Source organism: Pleurodeles waltl, chromosome 4_2 (assembly GCF_031143425.1).
Source record: "Pleurodeles waltl isolate 20211129_DDA chromosome 4_2, aPleWal1.hap1.20221129, whole genome shotgun sequence".
Taxonomy (NCBI): Eukaryota; Metazoa; Chordata; class Amphibia; order Caudata; family Salamandridae; genus Pleurodeles; species Pleurodeles waltl.
The window spans coordinates 532,857,029-532,879,608 of NC_090443.1; the positions used below are offsets into that span (position 1 = coordinate 532,857,029).

Genomic DNA, 22,580 nt, shown 5'->3' on the forward strand with positions numbered 1-22,580 from the left:
TAAACACAGTTTATGATCTTCTTTTGGGAAAAGGTTTGCAGCTGCCGTTGCTGGCGGGAGGGCGGGGGCGGCGCTCCTCCGCCCCTATGGAGGATCCGCCCCTGATCAACTGTCAAACTAATAAGCAGTTTCTATCTTGCATTCAGCTTTTGAACGGACATTTAGTACTGCCCTTGTTGAATACTTTCCTTGAAGGAATCAATCTTGAGAGCCATGATTTGTAGCTCATGGCTTCATTGATTGGTAGTGATTAAAGGAACACCACAAAAATGTTTGCCAACAGATTATTTGTAAAGGATATTGTTTGCATCTTTAATAGGGACATCCAACTCTGGAAATGGCTCAGCTAGTGATCACCTGAGGAAAACGGGTCATACAATTCCATTACATTGTCTCCATCATTAAATCAAAACAATGAAACATATATCCGAAGCTCGGAACTGTTTTATTTGGGCTAATACTGTTGGGCCTCAAACTCTACACCTGGCAAAGTGACCAGGTACCCGAGGACAGTGAGTGGAGGATGAACAGTGGACACTAGCTGTAGGTGTCACAATCCTAAAAGACCATTCAGTAACCAATGTTTAAACTCATTCCTTTTAAACACACTTTTCTACCTTCAACTTTGGGTAAAGTGACATTTCTTCTGTGTAATAGTACACCAGGTATGGGTCAATGTTCTTATTACATTCATTCAGAATGATATTGTTGAGGAAGAGCCAGGCAGGATCAAGCATCCTCTGAACCAATAAAGGATATTTCAGAGCATCTGTTACCTATCTCTGCCCAAAAAGAAATAAAAAGCCCATGGCACTGTTGGTCTTTCTTCCTTCTACCAACATAGCACTTATATGCCAGTAAACTGACAACATCGATATCTTCCTGGATCTGTGAACAGCTATCTGTCAAATGTCTTTCAAATTACTTACGAAATACCCCATAGATACCACACTATCAGGAGGAAGTAAGCAATGCCATGACAAAGATATGCAGACATGGTATCAAATGTAAATTCAATTAGTTGAAAATTAGTGGATACATCCACTTCTCTTGGGCCATTAAAAAATGTCCTACTTCTTCATTTCTGTTTGGAAAATATCTGTATTCTAACATAGTTGTGGCTCTTTTAAAGAAGACGTCAAGGACCTTATTAAAATGCCTATTAGTTCAGCTAAAAACAGGTGCTGTTGACCAAACTAGGATACCAAATTCCACAGTAGCTCCGCAAACCAAGACTATTTCACCCAGTCCTTTCAGATCCTGAGAGCAGCCATGTTCTCCGGCAGCTATGCCAGACAACATGTGTTGGAATCTGTGTCAAAATACGGATTGGTATTTGTTTTTTTCCAGCTCCTGTTATTTGGAGTGTTGTGCCCACTCAGAGGCTATTTTGTATCAGATTTGTAACAGACATTTAAAAGGGCTATCTTGTCACTAGACAACTTTAGAATCAAGGCAAACAGATTTTGTTTCAAATGTGTTGTTTCAGAAATTTCAGAACTTTCCTCCACAACATTTAGCATTCCTTATGATAATCAAAAAAGTATTTATTTGAGACAAATAGTAAATTCCTGATTTTTGTAGGGAGTTTAGGGTTAAAGATCCTTTTGATAGCAGCTTTGTCTGCAGAAAAAAACATTCTCACTATTATTATGGGTTTTTGGTAGAGTGCCCCTCTATATAATGCAAACCCTCCCTGGCTCTTCCCCAACAATATGTCACAAATCAAGCGCCTTCCCCACACCCTTTTCCCAAATACTACTTGACTTGCAGACAGCAGAAAACATGCAGCTTACCACCCAAAATATGATTCTGTTGTATTGTTTACCTGGTTCTATACTAGTTCATACTTTGTTTGCGGATGTAAGTCACCCCACACAACTACATCCTACACCTACAGTACATCTGGAACAACCTTCCCCTGCACCTCAGACAAAGCCCGTCGCTCACCATCTTCAGGAAGAACCTCAAGAAGTGGCTCTTTGGATGAGGCCCCTCCCCTTTCCCCAGCGCCTTGAGACCCTAACGGGTGAGTAGCCACGCTTTACAAAAACTGATTGATTGATTGACTGATCCTGAACACTTGCTGGTAGGCCACAAAGTCTTTTTTGAGCAAGTTTGGATGCATCAGCCTCGACTCACGGACGAGGTTACATAAAGAACCTAGGGTAGCCACAAGAGCACTATGGCCACTGTGAAGTCCTCTTTTCTTTGAATGAATCAGATAGGGAGAGGTGTATGAAATATATTAAAACCTACGCTGGCAGGACCCCTTAAAGAGTTATCTTTCACTTCTCACCATGCCTAATGCCTAATTAGGCATGTGTGAAATTGATCTCTAAAGCTAATACAGGGAAGAAAGAGTCAGAGGAAGAGGCGGTGGCACAGCAGCGTTCGGCATTCAGGGTACGGTGAGATGGAGAGGCAGAGCACTGGAGCTCCGGCCTGCTGACCGCACAGCCACCGGCAGATAGTAGAATCAGAGCGTGAAGGACTGCCTATGGGTGAGCCTGGTGTGTTAGACACTGCTGGTGCAGGTTTGAGTGCTGTGTGTGGTCATGGAAGCAGCCGGCCTAAGAACCGGTGCAGCTGAGTCTGTGGCATTCCCTCACCCCTTTAGCTCCTGAGGCTCACTAAAGTTGAATTGATGTGCAGGAGCACTGTTGGGCCTTCATGCCTCATTCCTCATCCCAGTGCCTTCTTCTGTGTTGCTTGTATTGTTCCACAGCAGTTCCCGTTGCACTCAAATACCTGGGCGTCTGTCCTCCTTGCTCCTGAATCCACAAGGCCTATGAGAAACTGTACTAAGTGAGTGATCTTGCTATACTCACCCCTCTCTACCCAAGACAGCACAGCTCTCAAGTACAGCTGTATAGTTCTATGCTCTGCGCCTTATGCCCAATTCATTGGGTGATTGAGAGATGTGGCTGTGAAGTGGCCCCACTCACAGAATTGGTTCTGCAAAAACTCTGTACGGGGTCAGGTTTATAGGGCATGTTATGCCAGCAGAGGTGTGCTGGGGACACCAAAGCCTGGGAGCAGCCAGCGTGGTGGCCTCACCTCAACTGGAAATAAAATCACTTGCCAGGCAATCATAATATACGATTAATTTCCAACTGTGTACATTTCTGTGACAATCACCTCAGTCATCTCACCATACTCAGGCCAACAACCTTTTTTGGAGTCATCAAGAAGGCTATTGATAACATCCAACATCCTGTATTCAACCTATAGGAAGGCATCATGAGATTGGGGAAAATCAGCACCCCACCAAGCCGCCATAAGCAAAAAAAAGAAACAACAAATGATATAGGCACTAAAATATACATAAAATACTTCTGCACAGGATAGCCAGTGCCTAATCTAACCTAATGCCTGGATGTTCTAGAAAAGAGCTAAAAGCCAGTTAAAATTCTCCTTCCTTAAAGACACCCGCTCTGTGATCTTCTCAACAAATAATGGGCTCACTGATCTTCTAGCACCAATTAGCCAAGTTACCAAAAGATACACACATAATAAAAGTGTGTGCAGAAATGACAAACTATCCGTCACTGTCTTGGCTCCTTTTAACAATTCTGGCTCAATGGGTACAGAGAAAAAAGCCCCCTCAACCTTAACAGGCAGGACTTCAACCATAACTAGTGCTGAGCTCAAGTATATAAATTAAAACTTCCAGCCCACCTCTGAACATGAGTGTTAGAAATTGAGTCTCTAGTTGGCAGAGGTATTCACCCTGTCCAAGTAGGGACCACAAACCTGATAAGGGTGAATCAAATACACACTTTAAATTAACCTATGCTCACCCTCTAGTAGCTTGGCACAGAGCAGACAAGCTTAACTTAAGAGGCAATGTGTAAAGTCTTTGTGTAACACACACAAAGTAACACAATGAAAACACCACAAAAAACACAACACAGGTTTAGAAAAATAGATAATATTTATCCAGGTAAAATAAGACCGAAACAACAAAAATGCATCAGTAGATCATGAGCTATTTAATTTCAAGTACATCAAAGCAGTGCTTTAAAAACTTATGAGAGTTTTAAGATACTTGTATTATGGTAATTCCAGAAGTCGGTGCGCATCTATCAAGCAATTATGATCCCAATGGGGGTTTTGTCGTGCTCTTCTCTGTTCAGAGTTTGGCTTGTAAAGAGTGGACAAAAGTGTGTGGCATAGCAACTAAGACCACTCAGTTCTAACTGCACATCAAGGCAAGCACAAGCATGCAGCTATGAGGAGTGCAGCACAGTGGTGAGGACTACTCAGGTCTGGCGGCTCCTAACACAAAGTACCTTCAAGGCTGTAGGGGGAGTAGTCTCTGGTACGGTGCTCCTGCTGTGGTGCTGGTATGACGATCACTTGTTCGGCTCAGTCGTGTGCGGTTAGGGCGGCAATGACGTTAGTGCTGTCCTTCAAAGACGTGTCGTCCAAGCAACCAGTAGAGAAGGAGTTGTGGTCTTGGGGAGAGACGCTGATGTTATTCTCGGCATTCCACCTCCACTCAAATAGAGAGTGTAGCTTCTGGGCAGTAATTCCATGTCGAACAGCCCTTGCAACAGGACAGAATCAATGAGGTTGTGATGGTGTGGAATAAGGACCTGGCAACCCCCAGAATCGGGCAGCATTGCAGTTCCCTAGTTGCAGGAAAGAATCCAGAAGTAGGTGACAAGATCTTTGAGATCTTGGGGAGAACAGGGGGCAAGCCTGCAAGCCCTTAGAGTCACTGTGGGTGTAGTCCCTAGTTCCTTTTGACAGGGCAGAGGTCAGCAGGCATCAAGGCAGCAGTTCCTTGGAACAGTCAGGCACAGCAAAGAGGTTATCCTTTCAGCACAGCAGCCTTTACTGCAGCAGGTTTTCTTTCAGGTCGAGAAATGTACTGTTTTCAAGAAGTCAGATACCCAGTACTTATCCCCAAAAGTGCTGTTGATGTGGGGGTGACTTCAAAGGATCTCCCTGAAGTGCACAGGTCCTCCTTTCAGCCCAGCCCTGGCTCCAGATTATCAGTAGTGGTATTCATCCCTTTGTATTGGGTACAGGCCACCACCAATTGAAGGGAAATTGTGAGCCCTTCCCATCCTCCTTGCCCAGTAAGACCCATCAGTATGCAGATTAATGCAGATGCAACTGGGTGTCCTGCATTGTGGGTGTCTGGATGGAATGCATAAATGTAGCTGTCACCCAGGCTGACAGGCACACAGAACAGTGAGAGTAGAGAAAGGACCACATTCTAAATGTGGCATTTCTAAAATAGTAATAATAAATATGACTTTACCAGTAAAGAGGATTTATCATTACCATTCCAATGGTATGAAACATGATGCAGCTACTTCTTTCAGGGATTACAGCCTAAACGTTTATTAAGGGATTCCAAATGCGGGCCTATAAAAGGAGCAGGCCTCATTGTAATAAAAAACAACTTTGGGAGTTTTTCATCGCCAGAACATGTAAAACTGTAAAGTACATGTCCTGCCTTTCATGTACATGGAACTTTGCACTATGGGCTACTTAAGGCCTACCTTAGGAGTGACTTAAATTTAAGAAAGGGGGGCTTATGGCTTGGCAAGAGGTTTTAAATGCCAAGTTGAAGGGCAGTGAAACTGCACACACAGGCTCTGCAGTACTAGGCCTAAGACATATTTACAGGGCTACTTGAGTGGGCACAATCAGTTCTGCAGGGCCACTAGTAGTATTTAATTTACAGGCCCTGTGTATAGGGGATATCACTTTACAAAGGACTCACAAGTAAAATAAATACGCCAGTTGTGGATACACCAGTGTTACCATGTTTAGGGTAGAAGCAGATGCACCTCAGCATGGGTTAGCAGTAGTAAAGTGCTCAGAGTCCTAAATTCAATAAAAGGATACAGCTAAAAACAGGAGATGAAAGGCCAAAAGTCTGGGATAGGACATAACAATAAGTCTAAAAATGAGTCCTCTGAATCAGTTGCAACACAAAATATTGGTGAACCCTCTGCCAATACCAAATGTTATGAGCAAGCTCCCAAAGTCAAGTACGGCACAGCCTCACCCAAATAAAAATGAAGATTTACCACGCAGCCCGTAAAGGTATCTAGTGCCATGGAGGATGAAAAGATACTTGAAGAAGACATTTTAAAAGTCAGTTTAGAGGCCTTGAGGGTGAGGTGGAGCTTCCCTTCCAGTATGCCTTCAAAGAACACAAAAATAGTTTTAATATTGAAACAAGTACAAAGGGTGCTCCCAAAATTGAAAAAGCCTTGTCTAGATCGGAAACAGTACAGTTTGACGCTAAGGTTTTGATCTCATTGTTGATTTGTAATGAGCATCATTATTTGACACTCAAAGAACCTAGGGGCTTATTTACAAGGAATGACACATCACTGCCCCAAGGCAGTGATGCGTAAAAAAACCTAGTGCTGCGTCAAGACGGCATGGATGCATCATATTTACAATACAGCGCACCATGGCACAGGATCCCAAGGATGTGTCAGGAAGGGAAGGATGCCGCAACGCATCAGGGCCAAAAGTGACGCACTGCTGAAGTTGTCTTTACAACAAGTGCAACTACAGCAATGCATCAAAAACACATAGGTGAAGCATCAGTTCTGACTGATTCAAGTAGCATAATGTTTGGGGACCAATGTAATAGAGTGTGAAATGGTGGAAAACTTATCTTTTACTCTATTACATTGATCCTGGATGCAACGCAGACACATATTAAGTATGGCTATGTGCCACATTACAGTGGGCATAGTCTACTTATGTGTACGTAGATACCTAATTAAGGGTGACATATTGAGTGACAGTGCAATGTAAGGGGATACAAATAAATGTTGTAAAGTGGCAAATCATGTGTTACCTACCTTATGTGTCTACTTAACTGTTGTGCTTTGATGTACGCTTGGCTGCACTTGGGGACCCATTCCTATATGGATATGTGACAATCCTGGCCTGTCCCTTCCATTGAGTACACAGTGTCATATTGCATTTCTGCAGTGGATGATCATATGTCAGGTGCCAAGGTCCCAGAATGGTCAAAGGGTCCTACAACATGATTGTTACATGTGTAGGCCTACTGCTGGTTGACGGGATGTGATTTTATTACTTGTTACTGTGAGTAAAGTGACTTCATCTGGTCAGATTCCTACTGGAAAGCCACTGTGTCATTACCTACGCCTGGGTTACAGAGGCATAGGAAATTAGATGCATTTCAGGCTTAGCCTGAAGCATCTAAAAGATGCACGCCTACCCTGCATACATTACTAATTGGGTTGTGTAGTTCATTCCAACGCAGGTATTTTTTGATGCACGCCTATAAAAACTGACACATTGGGCCTAATGCGTCACCTTGTAGATATGGAGCAAAGAATGTGCCACCACAGTGTAAAAAAAGTATACAACAGTGGTGCAAGCTCCATGTAAATATGCCCCCCCACTACTCAACTCTGGGAGGCATATTTACAAGGCACTCGCTTATGTTAGTTGCTTCAAGGCCAAAATGACCCAACAATGGGCCAGATGTACAAAGCCCTTGTGCCTCTTTGCGCCACTCGAGCATCATTATTTTAATGCTAATGTGGCATTAAGGAGGCCATTTCCACGCACCATATTTACAAAGCTAGCATCGAGCCACTTTGTAACCCCTTGCGCCACATTCTATATGTGCCAGGTATAATGTATGCAAGGGGGAGTTCCCACGTAGGGAGGCCGCAAAAAAAAGGCACAATAAAATCTACAAGATTTCACTGCAATATTTTTTCTGTCATTTTTAATGCCTGCTCGGAGCAGATGTTAAAGTGATGGGCCCATAGTAACCTATGGGCCTACCTAGAGCTTTGCTGCACTAGCGCCATAATTGATGGCGCTAATCCAGCAAAGCACCACAATAGCGTCATAAATTATGAAAACTGTGGAAACGTGCGCCATGGTGCACCATATTGCAAATACAGCACAATCATGGTGTCATTAAGTGGGACAGGGGTGGTGTAAGAAAAGTGGTGCATAGGGACCAATGCACCAGTTTCTTGTAGATCCGGCCCAATGTTTCCCACTTAAAGCAAGCAAAGTGGGTTTCTCAGGAAAAATTCTCAAGTACAGACCCAGACAAAAATCAGAGGAAAAATGCAGGATATTGATTTTAACTATCTCACTAACAAACACAATTGCTTAAAACCAAAGCGGAAGTCTCTGTGATCATTCATTAACAGAATAAGGTTGGCAATTTATGATTCATGCCCAATTCTTACAAATAAGCAAACTAAATAAGTAGTTGATCAGGTTAAAAGGGAATCAAGGGAGGATATGCAAGGAAAAAATCAGCCCGCCACAACACTAAATGGAGAACATCCAGGTAGCAAATAATCCTATGAACCATGAGTTTTTTTCCGATATTCTTGAATAAGCAAGTAAAGCAAAAACCTGATCAGGTAAAAGGGTAATAGAGCTGGACATCTATGATAAGAACAGCCCATTAAAAGATAATACCAGGTTTAAAAGAACAGAAGACCTTAGTCACTCTTCCCCAACCTTTCATCTTGTTGTTTCTGGGGAAAGTGACCAGGAAAAAAGGGCAATAGGAAAGGACATGCATATAAAGACTCGCCTATTCATATGCACAAGGTTTAAAACCACAGAAGGCCTTAGTTAATGCACTGCACCTTTCCCCCGTGTTGCTTCTAGGGAAAAAGGAGTTACCCCATCTATATTGTCTGAAGCGATAATTGGAAATAGGGCAGGAAACCCGTACTCCAAAAGCAATAACAATATGTAGTCATCTAAACCATGAGTGAATGGGTCTGGTGGCCAAAATAACAATGGTGTTAGAACTGTTTATCCATTGAAGTGGACCCTGTTAATATGACACAAATAATGTGGTTGGTCATAGCAAAATAGGAAGCAAAGATTCTCATTCTCCTAACTATAAATTGATTTGGGAAGTAACAGAACTCTTTTCCAACCAGAATATCATTCAAGGGGTCACTTCATTAATGTTACTTCACACGCTTCCCACACTCTCGAAACAAACCTCTTCTCATACTGAATCAGTTGAATGTTTGCTCCCTCATGTGAACAATCTAAATGAGTCCACTCTTGTAATCTGGGTATTGCAGGCAGTACCAAGACAGGCTTTGAAAGATAAAACAGCTTTTGAATGTTGGGGCATAACTTTTTCGATGTTCAAACCCCCGGCTATCAATATGTTTTAGCCTTACCACAAGCTATTCTTACCAAGATGTCCACTAAGGAATAAAACATTGTTATATTCTACTTAGGAATGCCATTAGTGGGACAATCAATGCAAGTAGAAACTCCATCACTCAACAGGACTCAGTAAACCACATGCATACAGCAGCACAGCTAGAGTGGAGTTCAACTGCACTTCACAAAAAGAACCAACAATGACTTTCAATTTCCAAACCTAAATCTTCCTAACCAAAATGTAATGTAGAGAGAATTTGTAGACGACTGCTTGTCACCTGTGAGTGTATCCAGGTGCAGAGTAGGTGAGTGTAGGTGTGTGGTGAGGCAGGCAGTCTCGAAGGTCCTGCAAGAAGACTAATTGAATAGCCAAGTCTTCTGATTTTTTTGGAATTCAAGAAGTGAGGAGGAGGCCCTGATGTGTTGGCGGAGGTTGTTTCAGGATTTGGTGGCTGGGTAGGAGAATGATCAATCTCCTGCTTTGCTTCTGTGGATGTGGGGTGTGTGCGCGAGTGAGAGTGATGCTGAGCAAAGTTGTCTGGTGGGTTGGTGGTATTGAAGCCAATGATTGAGGAACACGGCCCCTGTAGTATAGTGACTTCAATGCATGTGTGAGAAGTTTGAACTGGCAGCACCTCTGGATGGGGAACCAATGGAGCTTTGGAAGGATTGGTGTGGTGTGGGTTCAGCAAGGGAGGTTGAGGGTAAGTCTTGAGGAGGAGTTTTGGATGGTTTGAAGTCTGTGAAGGAGAACGCTTATAATGCTGGCGTGGAATGCGTTTCCCTAATCCAATCTGCTTGTGATTAGGGCATGCGTGATGGTACATCTGGTGTCCAGTTGGAGCCATTTAAACATCTTACGTAACATTCAAATGATGTGGAAGCATGAGGAGGTGACAGCACTGAACTGCTACTTCATGGTGAGTTTGGTGTCCAGGATGAAGCCTAGGATCCTAGCATGGTCAATTGGGCTGGGTGTGGGTACGAGATCGGACGGCCACCAGGTACAGTCCCAAGCTGAGCTCTTCTTCCCAAAGATCAGCACTTCAGTTTTGTTTGTGTTGAGGTAGTTTTCTTTCATCTAATTGGCCACGCTGATCATGCATTGTTTGAAGATTACCCTGGTGGTGCCGGTGTCATTTGAGAGGGAAAAAATCGAGCTAGGAGTAGTCCACAAAGGAAATGAAATTTATTCCATGCAATCTGATGATGTTTGCCAAAGGAGTCATGTACATATTAAAAAATGTGGAGTTGAGTGATGATCCCTATGCGACTCCACAGATGAGAACCTTGGGTTCTGATGGGAACAGCGAGAGCCTGACTCATGTGTTCTTCATGAGAGAAAGGAATATCTCCATTTGAGTGCTGGGCCTTGTATTCCCACTGTGTGTAGTCTGGTGATGAGTGTTGGTGGCAGACGGTGTTGAAAGTGGCAGAGAGGTTGAGGAAGATGAGGACAGCAGTCTGTCCATGGTCAAGGAGTGTGCATATTTCATCTGTGGCAGGGATGAGGGCTGTTTCAGTGCTGTGGTTGTTTCTGAATCCTGATTGTGAGTCATACAGGAGTTTGTGGCATTCTATGTGGTCAGAGAGTTGTCTGGTGATGGTCTTCTAAATGACTTTGGCTTGAAAGGGGAGCAGAGAGATGATTCCGTAGTTGCTGAAGGTGAGAAAGTAGCCTCTTTCTAGTATGGTTACCCCCATTCTTTGCCTGTTTGTCAGTGTGTTTTGACTGTGTCACTGGGATCCTGCTAGCCAGGACCCCAGTGCTTATGGTTTGTGGCCTACTGGTCAGTATGCTTATTGTATTTGTCAGTATGCTTGACTGTGTCACTGGAGTTCTGCTAACAAGGACCCTAGTGCTTATGCTCTCTCTGTTCCCAAATTTGCCACTAAATACTGGTAACCCAGTATTTCATCCCAAATTGGCATACTGGACTCCCCTCATAAGTCCCTAGTATATGGTACCTAGGTACCCAGGGCATTGTGGTTCCAGGGGATCCCTATGGGCTGCAGCATTTCTTTTGTAACCCATAGAGAGCCCATGCAACGGCTTCTGCAGGACTGCCATTGCAGCCTGCATGAAATGGTGCATGCATCCTTTCACTGCCATTTACGCTGCACCAGGTCACTTATAAGTCACCTATTTGTCAGGCCTTCCAGCTCAGAAGGCTAGGTGCAAAGTACCTGTGTGTGAGGGCACCCCTGCACTAGCAGAGGTGCCCCCACATAGTCCAGGCCCATTTTCCTGGACTGCGTGAGTGCAAGGACACAATTTTACATGTGAACTAGACATAGGTCAATACCTATGCCTAGCTTCACAATGGTAACTCCGAATATGGCCATGTAAGGTGTCTAACAACTGGGAATTGTACCCCAATACTGATTCCAGCATTGGTTGCACAATCCCATGCACTCTGGGTGCTCCACATTGGACTCCTGGTACTGCCATACCAGCCTTCTGAGGTTTTCCAGGCAGCCCCCAGCTGCTGCCACCTCACAAAAAGGTTTCCGCCCTCCTGTTGCTTGAGCAGTTCAAGCCCAGGAATGCAGAACAAAGGATTTCCTTTAGGAGAGGGGTGTTACACCCTCTCCCTTTGAAAATTGGTATTACAGGTATGGGAGTGGTAGCCTCCCAGGGCCTCTGGAAATGCTGTGAAGGGCACAGATGGTGCCCTCCTTGCATAATCCAGTCTACACCACTTCAGGAACCCCCAGTCCCTACTCTGGCATTAAACTGGACAAAGGAAAGGGGAGTGACCACTCCCCTGTTCATTACCACCCCAGGAGTGGTGCTCAGAGCTCCTCCAGAGGGTCCCTGGGTTCTGCCATCTTGTTTTCAGGATGGGCAGGGAACTCTGGGAGTATCTGAGTGACCAGTGCCAGCAGGTGATGTCAGAGCACTCCCCTGATAGGTGGTTACATGGTTAGGTGACCAATCCCCCTTTCAAGGCTATATAGGGTCTCTCCTTTGGGTGGTTCTTCAGATTCGGATTGCAAGACTCCAGCAGGAATCCTCTGCGTCTTTTACTTCACCTCCTCACCGAAGAAACTGCATCTGGACCCTCCAGGAACTCTACAAACTGGAACAAACAAGCTAAGATGACTTCTGTAACATTGTATCTTCAGCTCCTGCCAGCAACTGCAACTGTTTCCTAGTCGTGCATCCTTAGAAGACAGCCAGTTTTCAGCCTGCACCAGAAGAGTAAAGGAATCTCCTGTGGAGTCACTTCCCTGCTTCAGCAGGCACCACTCTTCAGTGACGACTGGTGGCTTGGAACCGCTCTCCTGAAGAAGTGCATGGATTCAGCAACACGGGTGGTGGAATGAAGTGGTCCCGACGGTCCTGAAGTCCAGCTGTCCAACTATGGTGGAGATAAGGGCTTGCCTCTCCACGCAAGACAGTACCCCTGTGCACCGTGTGATTTGCACTAGCCAAGGCTTGTGTGCGACCTTCCATGAAGTTCTTCATGCACAGCACAGCTCTGTCCCCCTGCACTCTATCCTGCAACGCACAGCTCCCTGAGTGATTCTCTGGTGGCGTGGGATCCCTTTGTGCCATGCTTCATTGGCCTCCATTTACACCTTCTTTGTCCCCATGCTGTAGGACTCCTGTGTGCACTGCCTGGTCTTCTGTGGGCTCCCTAGACTCCTGAGGGCCCTCTCTGTTTTCCCCTCCTGGGTAGAGTCAACCTGGTCCTTCCTGAGCCCGAGTAGCGCCCCTAGCCGCTACCTGCGAGATTTGCATTTACCAAGGCTTGTTGGCGGGCTACAGCAGTGCAAACCAGACTGCAATCATCTATCCTACATGGGACATCTTCTGCACCAACCAAGACCCCGCAGATGTCTTCTTGGGTGCATAACTGACTGTGTTTTCTCACCTGTGGTTCTTCTTTTGCCCCCTTCATCAGGGTTAGCAGGGGCTCCTGTTCACGCTGGACTCTTCAGTGCTTCTTGGTCTTGGGCCCCTTCTTCCACAGGTCTTCAGGTCCAGGAATCCATTGTTGGTGTCTTGCAGTCTCTTCTGGTTCTTGCATAATCTTCTATCACCACTTCTTGTGTGTTTCAGGAAACTTTCTGTGATTTACTCCTGCTTTCCTGGGCTCTGGGGTGTGTTCTTTTACTTACCTTTGTTTTTTTTTTACACTCCCAGCATCCCTCTACACACTACCCTTGCCTAGGTGGGAAACCGACATTCACACTCCACTTTCTTAGTATATGGTTTGTGTTCCCCCTAGGCCTATTTCTACCTATTGTGATTTGCGCTATTTGCACTGTTTTCTGAGTGTTTACTTACCTGTTTTTGGATACTAGTGTATATATTGTGTACATTACTTACCTCATAAGGGAATGTAGTCTCCAAGGTATATTTGGCAAGTGTGTCACCAAAGTAAAGTACCTTTATTTTTGTACCACTGAGTATTTTCTACATACACTAATAAGGGATAACTGGGCTTGGTATAAGGTGTAAGTACCTCTGGTACCCACTACAAACCAGGTCAGCCTCCTACACTGACTACTTTAGGGTTGGCTGAGGGTTTTATGAGAAAGGTGGTGGCTTTGGTGTGTTTCTGGCTATCTGTGAAGGTGGCTGTCTTGAGGGAGGTGTTGATGATGGAAGTGAGTGCAGCACAGCGTGGCTCTTCCCAGGTTGTAGATATGGTGGCAGAAGGGGTCTGTGGGAGCTCCTGAGTAGACAATATTCATTACTGCTTTGGTGTCCTCGGTGGTTAGAGGTTTCCATGCCATCATTTGGTAGTCTTTGATTAATAGGATAGCAGGCTGGGAAGGTCGAAGATGGGTGGCTGGGCTTTAAAGATGCTGTAGCTCTTGCTGATTTTTTTGTGGAAGAAATTGGGAAGGTTGTTCCATCGTTCTTGTGTAGCAGTGATGTTTTAGTTTGCAGCTGTTGGGTTGGTGAATTCCTTGATGATATTGGTGAAAAGTTCCATGCAGTTGTTTGAGCTGGATTTGATTCTTAGGGTCAGGGCTTTTTTTCTTGGTCTCTTATACTTGATGGTGATAGTGTCTACGTTTGGCCTTGTATGTATTTCTTGTGGTGGTTCCTTGGGTGATTCTTCATTTCCTTTTGAGTTGCTTGCAAACTCTCATGGATTCTCTGCAGTCAACGATGTACCAGCTAGGTTTACTTTTTTGATCTTTGGGCTGTTTTTTTCAGGGGCACCAGGATTTTGGTGCAGGTGGTGATCTAATTGTTGAAGTTGTTTGTGTCGTTGATGAGGTCATTGGTGGGGTCTGGCTAGTTTAGTTGGAAAGTGTTGAGCCATTCCGTTTCTGTAACTTTCTTCCAGCAGAAAGGTCAAACCTTTGCCACTGACACATCACACCTCAACCATGTACTCCATTCTCAATTATACCATATTCACCTTACCCCCTTTACCCAAGTTAACTCATTTTACATAGAACAGAAAGTGAAAAGTGATGACTTCCTGCAAGTAGTTGAACTGTTATTCCGGCTTTACACCCCCTGTTTAACCATAAATAAGCTGCCAGGTACCTTATATTCCGTGACTTATAAAAAACTAAAGTGAAATGAAGACCAGTCAGCTCCATAGATGCCACAGTAGTACAGGTAATCGAAACCTGTCAGCAACAGGAGCTTACACCTATTGAGAATTAGAAGCTTTTTATCGATCAGCTTCTTGATAAGTATATTAAAAATACACAATTAAGAGCAAGCAGAGTCTTGGTAGTACATCCTGTATTAAGACATTCAGCTGCTTGTGAATTATCAAAAAAGAAAGTCAACCAAGCAATGCGGATTGTGAGAAAAAGTCCAAATAATTCCAAACAAATCACTAACCTGCACTAACAAAAAAAATCATGTAAAATATTGCTCTGGAAAGGAAGAATGATGATGGAGGTTGATTTCTCGGTTAATGTTCTATTTCTAAGTAAGACGTCAAACTCGAAGAACTTGTGGCGGTTAATGAATGGCATTAAAAGATTCCCCCCACTCCATCAAAAACTTCAATATCACAGAAACCTGGTGGGTAACTTACTTAACTAATCACTTCAATTTATCATCTGTAAAAAGTGCCTAGAAAGCCTCTTTCTGACTGAAGTCTTCCTATCTTGGAAAATAAGAAAAACAAAATCTGTGCTTTAGTGAACACGCCCTTTACCTTGAGATACAAAGACATAAATGAACCAAATTTATAAAAGAGGTGATAGGTTGCAACCAGGAAATGATTGACTTATAAAGCTCCTGGATAAAGCAGCCAAGTACGTTGCTGCACTTATATTGAGGGAATTAACAATGTGGGCTTCTGATGAAAACATCTTACCAATAAACCGAGCAGGCTTCACCTGAGGAACTGGCACGACAACCAACATCATGAGCTTGCTCTCATCTCAGACCAAATGCTAAAAAAGCGACAACCACTACATTCAGCATTTGACTGTGGGCAGCGCAACATCCCGCGGGACAAACTATCTCATTGGAAAATACCATCTCACCTCCTAAAAGCACTACACCTACTATACACAAATACTTGGTTGAGAATCAAGATAGGCGATGTTTCTCTCTTATCAAGGAAAATAGACACCCACCAGACACTGAAACTGGGGTGTGTCTGGGCCCCCTATTTGTTTAATCTCTTCAAGGCTGAGAAGACACCCCATTCAGGATGCTGTTAACTTTAATTCACCTAGATTAGGAGGTTTTCATCTCTCAGATCTGTTGTATGAGAATAATGTAATCTTACCCAGCCAAACAAAAAATGATATTCAACGTATGACTTATGCACTCCACCAGTACTCAAGTGAAAATGAGATGGTAATTAACCGAAGAAAAAGGTTATGGTCATCAATAAGAAAATAACGAGAAAAGCACAAATGGAATCTACAAGGCCAACTGCTAGAATAACTTGGACAAGTGCAAATACCTTGAGTTCCATTTGACGCTCAACCCCTTTCTAGCCCCTAAAACAACCGTTATTACAGAAAGGCAACAGAATGATATTGGCCTTCCATACCCTATAGAGAACCCTGAGAGTACCAAGTCTGCCACCTATATTAAAGACTGTCACAGCAAAACTTTTATCAACTCTGAGCTCTTCGTGCCAGTGAGGCTGTACTGCTAGACACAATTATATCAAAAACGTATCGGCATCTATTTAATTTACCAAACATGCATCCAATGCACAGATTAATTTAGAATTTGGGATAATGAAACAAATGATAGCAATACAAAGCTCCTACAGGCTGAAGGCAGCAAGTAAGAATTATCTTAACAAAGTATTATGGGCAGCAATATCAAAGGTCCAGATACACATGAAAGGATCTACTTAGATTCCGCTATACAATTTCTTTGGATACAATCCATTTGGGACTTCATAATCACCTATGCTCCCTTAAAATAAATCACTCAATAGCACAATGAAGGAGTTATCTGTCACTGCAGATAAGGCAGCTTCATCAAATGGGTTGCATGCCTGGATGCTTCTAAACAACTATAAGATTTAAAAATCTCAGCCTTGACTTCAAGGCAGGATATTCAACGTTTTTAAAACATAAATGTATGTCCTCCCTTTTGGTCACTTGTCACCACTCATGCATAGTCCACCATAGTTACTGAATAATGAGACATCCATTTGCCATTTATGTAAGTCATGTAAAGAGGACATTGTTCATTCAGCCTGCATTTGCCCCGCACTTTTCAAGGACAGGAGAGATCTCCTGAGAGTGGCTTTTAATCAACGAGGCATCCAAATCTTCAGACAAACAATTCTTGGGTATTTTAATCCTACTAACACAATCATTAATTGCCACTTTATAAAATTATTATTAAGAGTTGAGCACAAATTAATGATTGTTCACAGTGATAACTATCTTTGCCATAGTAGCATTCTTTTTTTGGGAGGGGAGTGGTTTTGGGCCAAAGAGTGATGGTTGTCTAGACTGTCAGCTCCAAGTTCCATCCACCTACTACGTAGGCTCAAACAGGCCATCCGGATGAAGAGGTGACCCAAACACCCATCTTCCACACGCAGCAGTCCGGAGGCATGACTGAAGGATGTTTTCAATGGGCTGATCCATCGTAAACAGACTTTAATTACCCGGGGCCTCTGCTGTCTCTGAAACCCAAAATGGCACCCATACTACAAGCTAACCTCCTCTAAATCAGTGCTCACTTAACTTCTCTATTGAACATTTCTGGCCAATATCTCACAAGAACCTTTGTGATGTGAAACATACACAAGATTCCCCCAGCTAGTGACCATACAGGGAAAACAGACTAATGATCATCCGGCCTAATGATCATTGGACAAACTGACATCAGGCAAGCCAGTGCTTGCCTTCCTCCTGGCACCCTCCCTGTCCAATAAGTGCATCTGTGCCCAATAAGTCCAAAAAATTAAATAAGTGCATCTGTGCTGTACATTACAAACAGACTAACGATCAGCCTGCCAGGTGTCCAACAACCCCGGCATCATCCTAGGGGATTCTTTAACCTGCCAATGGATGGTGTTCTAGATAGGATCTCTTCCCACAAATTCAATGGCTGCAGGTCCCACAAATAGATGAGACTCTGCTGCAAGAAGAACAACTTAATCGACATTTGGAGACTGTTCAACCCCATGGTAGTAATTACGCTTTCTACTCCCCAACACACCCTACCTTCAAGAGAATCGATTACAAACTAACAGATAAATTCCTAGTTCCTGTGGCACAAAAACCCAGGTTTGAGCCCATGCCATATATATCACTCAACCTCTCCATTGCAGATACTCAACCACCCCCAAAGGTCTGGTGCCTCAATGATGCACTTTTGGAAGGCAACCTTTCCAAATCTAAAATCAGAGAAGAAATACAACACTTACTGCAAGAAAACAAAGCTGATGATACCTCATATTCGATAAGGTGGGACACCTTGAAAGCCTCCCTTAGAAGTACCTTAATGAATCTAGCTGCTTTAAGAAACAAATCCCTGAACAAATGCCTCAAATCTATTGAATCAGAGATCAGGTCACTATCAAAGTCTATTAGGCATTCAGCGGGCTCCCAAGTCCCTAAACTGTGCAAACTACAATACAAATACACCCAGATACTAAGTACTACAGCTCAAAAATGGGTTGACATTGTTAATGTGAAGAAGGTAACCACTAGAAATGTAGCTCGGAAAACCCTCACTAATTACTTGAAGTACACCAAAAACAAAACAACACCATGGCCTTCAAAAACAAACCTGGTCTTATAGTCACCTCCCCACAGGAGATTCTGGATGTCTTCCACAACTTCTACTCTGAACTCTATACCCTGAACACTACAATCAACCCAAATGATTGCATTTTATACTTCCTCCCAACCTTCCTCTCCTCCCCCCACCTCCCTACTTAATGGCGACTGCTGCGTGGCCGTGCCGCTGGCACGCCAAAAGCAAGCCCGTCTGCACCTGTACCGCACCCAGTGCCAGAACCCCTGGCTCCCATCCCCCCCATCTCCGCCACGCACGTCTACACTATGCCGCCACCACTGCCGCACTTTCAACACCGGCCGCTCTCCCGCCTTCCTTCAAGCCTCCTCGCAGACCACTCACGCACCCTTCTCCTGCCGGAACTGCACCTTCACCATCCTCCACGTCAACGACCCACCCACCAAGGCAGGATGCAACCATGTCAGATGTATCCTCCTCAGCACCCGCTCCGTCCACATGCACGCAGTAGAGCTACGGAATCTACTCGACTCAGCCTCCCCAGACATCGCCTTCCTGACCGAGACCTGGATGAGCCCTTCCCCCCCGCCTGTCATCGCCATAGCCATCCCGGACGGCTACAAAATCACCTGCAGGGACCGCTCCAACAAACAAGGAGAAGGCATCGCCATCATTTACAAGAACACCCTCAGGATCACGACCAACACCGAAGACACCCTCAGCACCGCTGAACTCCTGCACTTCCAAACACCACCCTCTGAGCGACCCTCGTCTACAGGCCCCCCGGCCCACGACAGCAGTTCAGCGACTCCATTACTGATATCATCATCATGCACGCTCTCACATCTACCGACTACATCCTCCTCGGAGACTTAAACTTCCACCTCGAGAACACCGACAACAACACCACTGCCACCCTGCTCTCCAACCTCGGCCTCAAACAGCTACACCAATCCACTCTGCAGGACACACACTCAACCCTATTTTTTCAGCCAGCAATCACGTCTCTTTTAGCCACACCACTGACCTCCACGGGACAGACCCCCGATGCATCCACTTCTCCTTCAAGAAACCCACAACACACCACCACCCACAACGGATCCCCCACCGCAGTTGGAACAAGGTCACCGAAGACCAACTTATCGCGACCCTATCCTAGAACCCACCCATCGACACTACCAACACTAATGCAGCTGCCCGCAACTTCAGGCAATGGGTCAACACCTGTGCCAATGCTCTCGTCCCAATCAAGAATCCCTCCATTAGACTCACCAACAGAAAGGCCTTCTGGTTTACCGCCAACCTCCACGAATCTAAGCAAAGCTGCAGAAGACTCGAAAGAAAGTGGCACCAAGATCAGACTCTGGACAACCTCACAGCCTCCAAAAACACTGTCCGCAGACACCACCAACTCATCCGAGCCACCAAAAGAACCCCCTTCAAAGACCGAATCAACAACGCACACAGCCACAACCACAAGGGGCTCTTCAACGTCATGAAGGAACTCTCCAGCCCCAGCTCCAACGCCAACGACATCCTGCCATCCCAAGACCTCTGCGACTCCCTGGCCTCCTACTTCAACCGCAAGATTGCAGACATCCACGACAGCTTCAGCACCCAGACCCTCCTGGCAACCATCAACACCACAGATTCACCTCCTACCAACCTCCTGCTCTCCTGGACCCCTCTCAACGACAACAACACCATCGAAATCATGAACACCGTCCAGTCTTGCTCTCCATCTGACCCCTGCCCTCACCACATCCTCAACAAAGCAAGCTCCGTCATCGCACCCCAACTACGGAAGATCATCAACAGCTCGTTCGAGTCCACCACCTTCCCGGAGAGCTTGAAACACGCCAAGATCAACGCCCTCCTCAAAAAACCCAAGGCGGACCCAAAAGACTAGCCACGGATGTCCACTATCCTCCCTCACATTCCTATTAGTTATCAAGCCTTTCATATATTACCTAAAAGCAAATAAAGACATCAAAGGCATTCAATTTCAATCCAACAGACAACTAGTGGCTGCTTATGCCAACAATGTCTTGATCTTTACTGAGGAGGCAGACAAAGCTATTCCATACATTATTTCAGCTATCAACAAGTACTCGAAGGTATCAGAATACACTCTTAACTACTCCAAAAATGGAGATCTTTCCGATGAATATCCACTGTGCCCAGCAATTCTAGGCGACTCTGGTCTAAAATGGCAACCTAATGCGCTACAATATTCAGGCCTATGGTTTGGCAAAGATCTCCACACATCCGTCTTGATCAATGAAAATAAGACACTCTCCAAAATCAAGGGTCTTTTATCCTCATGGTCCCCTAAACATCTCACTTGGTGGGACAGAGTGGACACCACGAAAACGATGATAGTCAACTCTCTCTCACGCATGCTCCCCATAAACCTATCAATTTCCTTTTTAAAAGCAATAGATAATGCGATTTTTAACTTCATATGGAAAGGGAAGAAAACCATGTTCACTGGCCTCCCCCCTAAAACTGAACAAAAACAGAGGTGGCCTAAATTTGCCTGACTTTCACAGATTTCAACAGGCATTTCTGGCTACCCAGAGTTGTAGCTGGCTAAACAAAACCACAGATACCCCTCCTACCTGGCTCCAACTTGAATCTAAGCTACTCTCCCCATTCCATTAAAATATGTACTGCCTATCCGTGGTCTCCAAAAACTACAGGTGGCCCACTCCTACCCCTTTATAGCAAATACGGTATCAGCCCTCCTAAGTGAAGACAAATTTCTGCCCAACCATATATCCGACTCCATCATGACTTCGCTATGGCATAATCATAAAATCAAACTAGAAGGCAGTAATCTTTTTTGGGAACAATGGGCTGAAAGTCTCAAACCCCATCCCTTTCTCGGAACTCAGATTGTGTCATGATCTCCCTTCAATCAAATTTGACAACTTCTTAAAACTGAAAAAAGCCATTATGGGGTTTTCCAAATCACATAAACCAGACCTCAAAGGCTTCGTAAAGAAACTCAAAAGAATTAGTCATGTTGCATCTCACATCTACTAATTCTTAGAACCCCAAAGACTATACCCCCTTAAAAATCTAAAAAAGAAATGGTCCCAACATACCTCAAAAGACCTTCTCCCACACCTCTCTGACTCTACTTGGCACAGAATCTGGCACTCCCCTTTCCTAGGTAAAACTACCCCAGCAGTCACACAATCAAGATGCTGGTCGATACATAACTTATACTGGACTCCCGATAAATGAAACAAAATGGGGTTACTGCAATCTGCCAAGTGATGGCAATGTGAGGAAACCTCTGGATCGACTGAACATATGTTCTTCAAATATAAGTTGGTTCAACCACTATGGTCTAATAAACAACATCTCATTCTGGACATCTTCAAAATTCATTTCACTCTGTCTCTACTAATCTCCACCCTTGGGCTTGCAGCACACCAGCCCAAATCATTCTACCCCCAAACAACCTACTCCTACTAGATCTAATGCTAGCACTAGGTACAAACACGATTCTAACAGAATGGAAATCCACTACAGAAACCTCCTTTCAAAAGATGGTGGAATATATAATGACCCACCAGGAGCACTGACAATATCATGTATAAAAAGATACACAACAGTACTCACTCACATGGTCTATGAAACACACTCAACCTCTATCTCCAAAAAGTGGACCCCCCATAGCCCATGAAGTCCAGGGCTTGTGTCACATCCACACATCTTACATTTTGCAGTCTCATTTCCACCCCAAATCTTCATCCTCGTCCATCCTTCCTGTTATAGGAGACCTTACCATACCCCCGTCACCCCTCCCAGTACTCCCTAACTCATTTTCCTTCTCTGCCCTATCTCCATCTCCTCTTTTCCCTTTACCCAATCTACTGCACACTCAGGTATCCTAATTGCACCTCAACTCGGATACCCTCGATCTCATCCTCCTTGTTCTTTTGGTATCCTTGCAAGGTCCATTCTTACCTAACATCAGATCATGTTATTAATGGCACTCCAAGTAATTCATCAGCGTACGGTTTAACTCAATCTAGATCATGCTTCTGTCTAAGGTATTGCTGTTCCATACAAGATTGCATACTGTTTTATTTCTTTACCCTGTAGTGTGCATATATATTTCACTATGTATTCTACAACTATTCTTTTGAAATAAAAAGTGTTTGAACAACAAAAGTAGTTTTTTTTCCTGTGCAGAAAATGCTTTTTT

At 44.4% G+C, this 22,580-nt stretch overlaps 1 protein-coding gene across 4 annotated transcripts in view; it reads right to left on the reverse strand.

Annotated features, from left to right (window-relative positions):
• LOC138293061 (uncharacterized) overlaps positions 1-22,580 on the reverse strand; it is a 289,136-nt gene that overhangs the window by 204,441 nt on the left and 62,115 nt on the right. The gene's annotated exons all lie outside the window — the stretch shown is intronic.